Below are 8,834 nucleotides of genomic sequence, written 5' to 3'. Positions count from 1 at the left end.
GAAGCTCTGATGCATACAATATATTGGCACCTTCTGCTTGTTATATCTGCAAGTAGCAAAACACTAAGGAGTTTAGCAGACATTTATGGTCCTCAAAATAGCCACGACTGATTCACACTTACCCGAACTCCCATAAGTTATCATAATCACATTACTTTCAGCAAAAAACATCAGTAGAGGGGAATTTTTTTCAGGGCCACTAGCAAACAACTGTTCCACTCCAGCATGCCTGTGCTCGGAAGTTATTAACATCTTCAGCAATTCCCTTAGGAAATGTCAACAGTAACACCAAAAAACAAACAAACATACTCGTTTTCCTAAATATTAATAAGAGCCTGAAATAGTTTCTCAAATGTCAACAAGAAAACCACACTCAAACCCAGCATGATTTCTTTTTGTTGCAAACATAAATAGTCCTTATGTTAGTGTGGAGAGCAAACCATGGGGAATCAGCAGAGTGAAGCAGATTCCCTCTCCAGAGTATGCAAGGAAGATATAACTCATGCAAATAGAAAGTCTTTTGAGGGAAAGAAGACACTATCTCTCTTTGGGATAAGAGAATTAAGTGTGTAAAGATCTTGTTCTTAGAAAAAGAGGAAAATCTCATAGGGATGGCTAATGTTTACCACATTGCTGTTTTCTGCACACAGTGAGGGGCTATGTATCTTGCACTTAACATGCATTCCTGGTTCCTGAAGTGCATGGAAGATAACTTCTGAAGACAGCTGGTCAGGAAGCAAACCAGGGAGGATGCCCTTCCAGACTTGCTGCTCATGAACACAGAAGGACTTGTGGAGGAATTAACAGCTGGAGAAAGTCTAGGGTATAGTGACCATGAGCTTACAGTTTTCAATTCCTGAAGAAGTAAGGAGGGGGGTCAGTAAAACTGCCACCTTGGACTTCCAGAGGGCAAACTTTGATCTGTTCAGGAGACTGACTGACTCTCCCTTAGGAGAACGTCACAAAGTGTAAAGGAGTCCAGTAAAGCTGGACATACTTGAAGAAGGAAGTCTTAAAGGCACAGGAGCAGGCTGTCCCCAATGTTCTGAAAGATGAGCCATCAGGGAAGAAGATCGGCCTGGCTAAACAGAAAGATATGGCTGGAACTCAGGAAAAAAACGGAGAGTTTACAGCCTCTGGAAGAGAGGACAGGCCTCTCATGAGGAATGCAGAGATGCAGTAAGGCAATTCAGGGAGAAAATTAGGAGGGCCAAAGCCCAACTTAAACTTAGCTTGGCTACTCCTGTCAGAAACAGTAAAAAACTCTCTATAAATACATCAATAACAAAAGGAGGACTAGGGAGACTCTCTATCCTTTATTGGATGCAGGGAGAAACATAGTGACAAAGGAAGTGGAAAAGGCTGAAGTGCTAAACGCCTTCTTTGCCTCAGTCTTTAGCAATCAAACTGGTTGTCCCCTAGACACCCAGTCTCTTGAGTTGGAAAATGGGGAGATGGGGCAGAATGAGACCTTCTTAATCCAAGAGGAAATGGTCGGTGACCTGCTACACCACCTAAACATCCATAAGTCTATGGGGCCAGTTGAGTTGCACCCAAGAGTGCTGAAGAAGTTGGTGGATGCGCTCACCAAGCCTCTTTCCATCATTTACCAGCAGTCCTGGTTAACTGGGGAGGTCCCAGTGGACTGAAGGGTAGCAAATATGGTACCCATCCACAAGAAAGGAGGATCCAGGGAACTACAGACCTGTCAGTCTGACCTTGGTCCCACGGAAGGTCAGGGAGCAGATCATCTTGACTGCCATTACACAGCATATACAGAACAACCAGGTGATCGGGTCCAGTCATCATGGGTTTATGAAAGAAAGGTCCTCTTTGACAAACCTGATCTCTTTCTATGACAAGATGACCTGCCTGGTCAATGAGGGAAAGGCTGTATATGTTGTCTACCTGGACTTCTGTAAGCCCTTTGTCACCCACAACATTCTGATGGAAAAACTGGCTGCTCATGGCTTGAACGGGCACACACTCTGCTGGGTAAAACAATGGCTGGACAGCCGGGCCCAGAGAGTGGTGATGAATGGAGTTAAATCCAGCTGGAGGCCAGTCACAATTGGGGTTCCTCAGGGCTCAGTACTAAGGCCACTTCTGTTTAACATCTTTATCAGTTCTCTTGAGGAGGACATACTCAGTAAGTTTGCAGATGACACCAAGTTGGGAGGGTGTGTTGACCTGCCTGAGGGTAGGGAGGCTTTACAGAGAGACTGGGACAGACTAGATCGATGGGCTGAGGTCAATTGTATGAAGTTCAACAAGGCCAAGTGCCGGGTCCTGCACTTGGGCCACAATAACTCCATGCAACCCTACAGTCTTGGGGAAGAGTGGCTGGAAGCTGTCTGGCAGAAAGGTACCTGGGGATTCTGATTGGTAGCCAGCTGAATAGAAGCAGGCAGTGTGCCCAGGTGGCCAAGAAGGCCAATGGCATCCTGGCCTGTATTAGAAATAGTGTACCCAGCAGGTCCAGGAAGGTGATCATCCTTCTCTATTCGCTATTGTTGAGTGTGTTCAGTTTTGGTCACCTCAATACAAGAAGGACATTGAGCTGCCAGAGCATGTTCAAAGAAGGGCAACTAAGCTGGTGAAGGGCCTTGAGAACAAGTCTTATGAGGAGCATCTGAGGGAACTAGGGCTATTTAGTCTGAAGAAAAGGAGGCTGAGGGGAGATGTTGTAAAGAGGTAGGTGCTGATCTCTTCTCACTTCAACAAGGCCAAGTGCCGGGTCCTGCACTTGGGCCACAATAACTCCATGCAACCCTACAGTCTTGGGGAAGAGTGGCTGGAAGCTGTCTGGCAGAAAGGTACCTGGGGATTCTGATTGGTAGCCAGCTGAATAGAAGCAGGCAGTGTGCCCAGGTGGCCAAGAAGGCCAATGGCATCCTGGCCTGTATTAGAAATAGTGTACCCAGCAGGTCCAGGAAGGTGATCATCCTTCTCTATTCGCTATTGTTGAGTGTGTTCAGTTTTGGTCACCTCAATACAAGAAGGACATTGAGCTGCCAGAGCATGTTCAAAGAAGGGCAACTAAGCTGGTGAAGGGCCTTGAGAACAAGTCTTATGAGGAGCATCTGAGGGAACTAGGGCTATTTAGTCTGAAGAAAAGGAGGCTGAGGGGAGATGTTGTAAAGAGGTAGGTGCTGATCTCTTCTCACAAGTAACTGATGACAGAACAAGAGGAAATGGCCTCAAGCTGTGCCAGGGGAGGCTTAGACTAGACATTAGGAAGAACTTTTTTCACTGAAAGGGTTCTCAGACACTGGAATAGGCTGCCCTGAGTCACCATCCCTGGATATGTTTAAAAGTCTTGGGAATATGGCTTAGTGCTGGACTTGGTAGAGTAGCGTTAATGGTTGGACTCGATCATCTTGATGGTCTTTTCCAACCAAAATGGTTCTGTGATTTTGTGATATTGCTTATTTATTTTACATACTGCATAGTACAGTCACAGGACTCTAGGGTTTTTATTATATAATATATATTGTATAGTTATTATTTATCATCATCACCATTGTGTGCTAATTAGCTGTGCTGCACTAGTGTTCTTTTTTATTGCAAATAAACCCATATAAAATCAGATGGAAGGTCATCACCTCTGTCCCGTGCACCTCATAAGCATCATTGACCTGCCTATCAGAGGTCAAATGGCCACAGACCTGATCATTTCCATCTGGAAAGAAGAGAAAGGCCCAAGGTACCAAGCACAACTAATGTCCAATAGCAGAAGGCCTGGATTTACACTTGTAATAGAATTTTACTAAGTAGGAAATGGCTTCATGGCATGGAAATAGAAACCTAGCTGCAGACTGTCCTTTCTTTGAAGCTTATTACCCTGCAAAAATCTGAAAGAGCTCATCACCTGCAATAGTCTAGATAATCCCATACTGTTCTCCCTCCTCCAGCTAGCTGGACTCAAGCCCTTTTTGAGCTCCCCCTTCCCTAAGTATCTTTCTGCCATACCAAGGTCTCCACAGACAAGTCTAACAGCCAAATCCTGTTTATCTCCATTGAAGCTAAAACTTCCCTACCATGTCTCAGTCTTCCTGGAAGGCAGCAAGAAAGGACACGGCTCCTCCAGCAGAGGTTAGAAGATAAACTACCATTATCTCTGGTTCTTCCACTTCAGAGACTAAGAAACAGAACATCACCTGACTCTTAACATGAATTAATTGCCACGAGTCTGCAACATTTTGCTCCTCCAGGTTCAAGTCTGCTGGCTATTGCCTTTATAAATAAGGACAGACATCAACAGAGTATAAATGTGCATTTATGCTTGAAGTATTTTAGGAATTTGTAATCTAAAAATAAATTCACTGCTAATAATGTAACATAGTTATTATGTCATAACAAGTTTCCATGCTTACCGCATCTCCAATGATTTACAGATTCTCTTTATTTTTCTTTTCCAACCAAGCACAAGGATATTTTTCACTGCTAGAACACTTGAGCTGGTACTTATCAATTAGTAATGAGGATTTTGCAGGTCAGGTTCTGCCCCAGTGTCAGCTGTCAAGTTACCTTTCTGCAGCCATGTTAAATATACACCCACATCCACACCCTTTATTTGTAGGAATAAATGTAACTACTTCTATCATGGGAGTTGAAAGGTTACTAGACAGGAGGAGGACAGGTCAGGAACAGGACTGAGCTCTGCTCTTCTTTTGAATTAGTTCTAATGACAGTGGACAAGAAATCCACTCACTGTCCCCACAGCTGTTAACACCTTACCCTGAACAGGAACCCAGGGCTCTAGTGAACAGCCACTATGATCATTAAAATGAAGGCAATTCCATCTTTTTGCTTTGAGGAACTCCTCAATGGAATTAAAGGTATGAAGGAAAAGAAATTATTCCAGGTAAAAAGGCAGCAATCGTAGAGAAAGGAGCTCTCCTGTTGGTGCCCAAATCTGAGATGAAACACTGATTTGAGAGGGAAAAAAATCTATTACTCAGCATTGGTTGCAGGGGATAAACCTCCTTCCCCTGCCACACACATGGATGCTGTACCTCTCCTGGATCCTGCTGATAACATACACTTCTGAAGCATTTTGTGTTATGAACACAGACAGTGCAGACATGCTATGCCAGCCTTCTCTAGTATTTCTTGTTTTCTGTAAACACCACAGGGTTCCACGCATTTAATCTGCTTTATATCTTCAAATGTAGTTCACTGATTTGGGGAATTTAAAGGCATGTACTTCATTCAAAGGAAGTTTATGAGCACTCTTACTTACAAGGTGTTTTGGGGATGAGTTATTTCATAGAGAAGGCACATGTGAATAGAGTAAAACAAAGATTATTTCTTTCTCAGCTGCTCCCCTCCAAACCTCTAATTCCCACCAGAATGGATGGAATATGCACAGGTCAAAGCCTGTTACTATTCCAATCCACTTCTACCTGTGAACACGACAAAACTTTCTCCTGCAAAGGCAGGTGGCAGTTGAGACAACACCATCCTGAGGCAAAGCAAACTTGTTTCTATCTTGCAATCTGTTTCTGGGACTGATGTAAGTATATTTTTATTAGAAAGGAGTGAGTCTGGTCCCTAAAGATTACAAGAAGCAGGAAGAGAACTTCCCAGGTTCCTGACAATATTCTGAGTCTATGCATCACTTCATATTAGTGTTTGTGCAACCAAAAAGGTCTCTCAACAGGACTAGTGATATTAGTAAAATTAAGCACAGCTGCATTTGCAGAACTAGGGGCAAAATGTAAAGTTGTAGAAATGTTGAAAAGGCATCATATTTGTAAAGTAATTCTCCATTTAACCACGTTTAACTTTGTTATCATCCATACAACATATTCCCCTTTTCTCTTTGGAAGGAAATGCATTGGTTCCATAGTATTTAGCTCTCCTTTTTGAACTAGTAAGTATTTATTTTAGAGCCCACAGGGAGAGCCCTGAAACATAAGGAGAAAAATAACTCTGCTATTCAGAGAAAGACAGGCAGAAAATCACAAAGGATGCTCTCAGTGAGCGGCTTTCTTTGAAGCAGGACAGAAACCCAGAACGGCCAAGGAAGGCCTATCAAGAGACAGAGGAAGGATAGAAAATGTGGGAGACAAGTCTTTGATATCAAGTGACATTGTGATGTTTTTCGTCTCCAGTGCTGGAGATGCTGGACTCAACATTTAAACAGATTGACTGCTACTGTGCACTGACACTAGCATAAATCCCTACAGCACAGTAAGCTTTACCATGACATCTACAAGAACAATTTTAAATTCGGTATTAAAACTGCATCGTACCACCAAACTCAGACCCCTGCAGCTTCACTGGTTTTTGACAGGGTTGTACAGATGTGAGCTTATTACTTTCTCTTCCCAGCCACGGTATGTGAGAAGGTTACGGCCCCATGACAAGCCAGCTCAGCTGACCATTCTGCACTCGATTTCAGCTGTAAAAGGCCTTGGGGTAAGTCTCTTTCCAGAAAGTGTTTGCAGAGTAACACCCAGAAGGAGTAGAAGAAACAGAAAAAACTGTGTACCCACATCCTTGTGCAGAGTGTGGCCACTCGTCTGAATTTGGAAAAACCCTTTTTGCTACCTGTTATTTCTGAATTCTGCCCAAAGTAAAACCAGAATTTACTAACATTTTTTTCCTTTCTTATTCTAAAGTTTTATGAAGTACCATGTAATTTCCATGAAATTATGAACTTCATCAACTGACATTACAGGCAGATACAACAGCTTCAAACTCACATGGGAGAAAAATACAAATAAAAGGAAAATCTTAGTAGTTTACTGAGTTCTATTTGAGGAAAGATGCTTTTGCCCCCAAATGCTTCCTGTTACTCTGACTAAATCCATTAATTCACCATAATGTGAACAGCATCTGAAGCTCCATCAATCAGTATGAACATTGCTGATATTCACATCAGCTTGTATGGGTTTAGCTTTTTTGTTATCTTTATTCTTCAAATGTGCTTTCACAGGACAAGTCATTATTACTAAGAATATTATTATGCACAGCCACATTTAAATTATTTTTCAGACTTCAAACTGCTTTTGTTACACACACATATAATGCAAAATGGAATCAGGTTTTTCAAATTTGCTAAGAATAGGAGCCTATTAATGAAATCTCAGATTGGGCACTAGCATAAAGACATTTGAGGGAGTACAGGCAGAGTATACACAACAGGACTGAGTTGTCTTCACCTGCTTTAATCAGAACATGCACTCAGGAACCTCAGAGCGAAACCTTATGATGGATAATATCAATGCACCTCATGCCCCAGAGGCTTCTTTTCAATGTCTGAGGAACACATATGCTAGAGCCCATCAACATGCTGCAACAGAACAATCTCCAGCATCAAGTCCAAGGAGTCTGGCTGTGTGGTGGATAGGCAGCTAGTTAAGTCAGTGTTAAAGAAGTTGGGGAGTACATACCTCTATATAAATGTGGAATATTTATTGAGGCTTAAAGTTCATTTACTATTGCTTAATTCAGTCAGTATGACAACTGCCATATGGAACTGAGTCATGAGTCAGCAATCAGGGCTGAATCCACCCTCTGCATACCAAGTACCACTACGTTTTGACCAGCAAGTTAGCCACATCAGCAGATTTTTGGGCAACAGCCTGAGAGTTAACTACCCAAGTTCTGAACCGAAACATTACCACTGGTAAAGGAGACACTGATGCTGTTCTTCAGTAGACTTAGTCTGATTCTTCACTGAGATCACTGTATGTCTGCTATGCACTTAGTTCTGCAAGAAGAGCCTTCCATGTGCAACTCACATGTTGCCAGTGGGTACATTACCTTTATGATTTAGACTTGACTTAAATTAAGACATATTTAGTTATTCTTCCAGTCATTCAAGATATATTCAATCAGCTTTACAGCCTCAATGTGTCCTGAAGTAGTGAATAAAACATTTTGGAGCTGCTGGCTGAAGACACAAACAGCTATGTACTGATAGGAGAATGGGTGGAGGCTGCAACGCCAGCTCATTCTGGAGTTGCTACTCTATGAGCACCTTTGATGACCATGCCCTTCCATCTGTATTTCTGCTTACTGACTGCCCACCATGCTACAGGGGCCAAGAAGATTTACCAATACTGGGATAATTCTGTTTCTGTCTCCCATCATAACAAGAAGTAAAAAGTCTCCAATGGTTACACAGGCTAGTCTTTCCATACGGATGGGAGTCAGACAAGACTAACTGTTGCCCTCAAATGAGTAAAAGGGTAAAAATGCAAAGGTTTAGGACACATTAACTGCATATCCAAGATACAGCTTTAATGCTCTCAATTCATAGGAGTGTTGTGACATGAAATTGTTCCCAATCATAGCACATAATTGTAGAATTACAGAAACATTCAGGTTTGAGGGCATCTTTGGCATGGACCTCCTCTAATTCCTTGCTCAAAGCAGGGCCAACTTTGAAGACAGATTTAACTCAAGACAAGGCAGGGTCTTTTCCAGTCAGCTCTCATGTACCCCCAAGAAAGGAAATGGATAGCAAGTCAAGACTAGTCATGATTTCCCTCTATTCGGCAGCACTGAGACTGTATCAGAGTACTAGGTCTAGCAATCTGGGCTCCCCAGAGCAAGAAATTAGAACCAGAAGAATTGTTCTTCCAAACAGAAGAAACTGATTTACTTCAATAGCAGTAGCAAATAAAATAAGTATAAATTTTGGAACAATTTAGTAGAGACTCTAGCCTTTTTTGCCATGTCATTTGCAAGATAATTGTTCTGACAAATAATTGCATTTTGAGGAGAGAGGTATATGTGCTGTTTCTGACAGTTATTTTCTGGTTGTCACATTCCAAAATTTGATTTTTCTATTAATTTTACATTCCAAACTCAGGCAC

The sequence above is a fragment of the Chaetura pelagica genome, unplaced genomic scaffold (genome assembly GCF_000747805.2).
Source record: "Chaetura pelagica isolate M959 unplaced genomic scaffold, ChaPel_1.0 scaffold76, whole genome shotgun sequence".
Lineage (NCBI taxonomy): Eukaryota > Metazoa > Chordata > Aves > Apodiformes > Apodidae > Chaetura > Chaetura pelagica.
The sequence above is the reverse complement of the archived record's forward strand: the minus strand, read 5'-3'. Positions refer to the sequence as shown.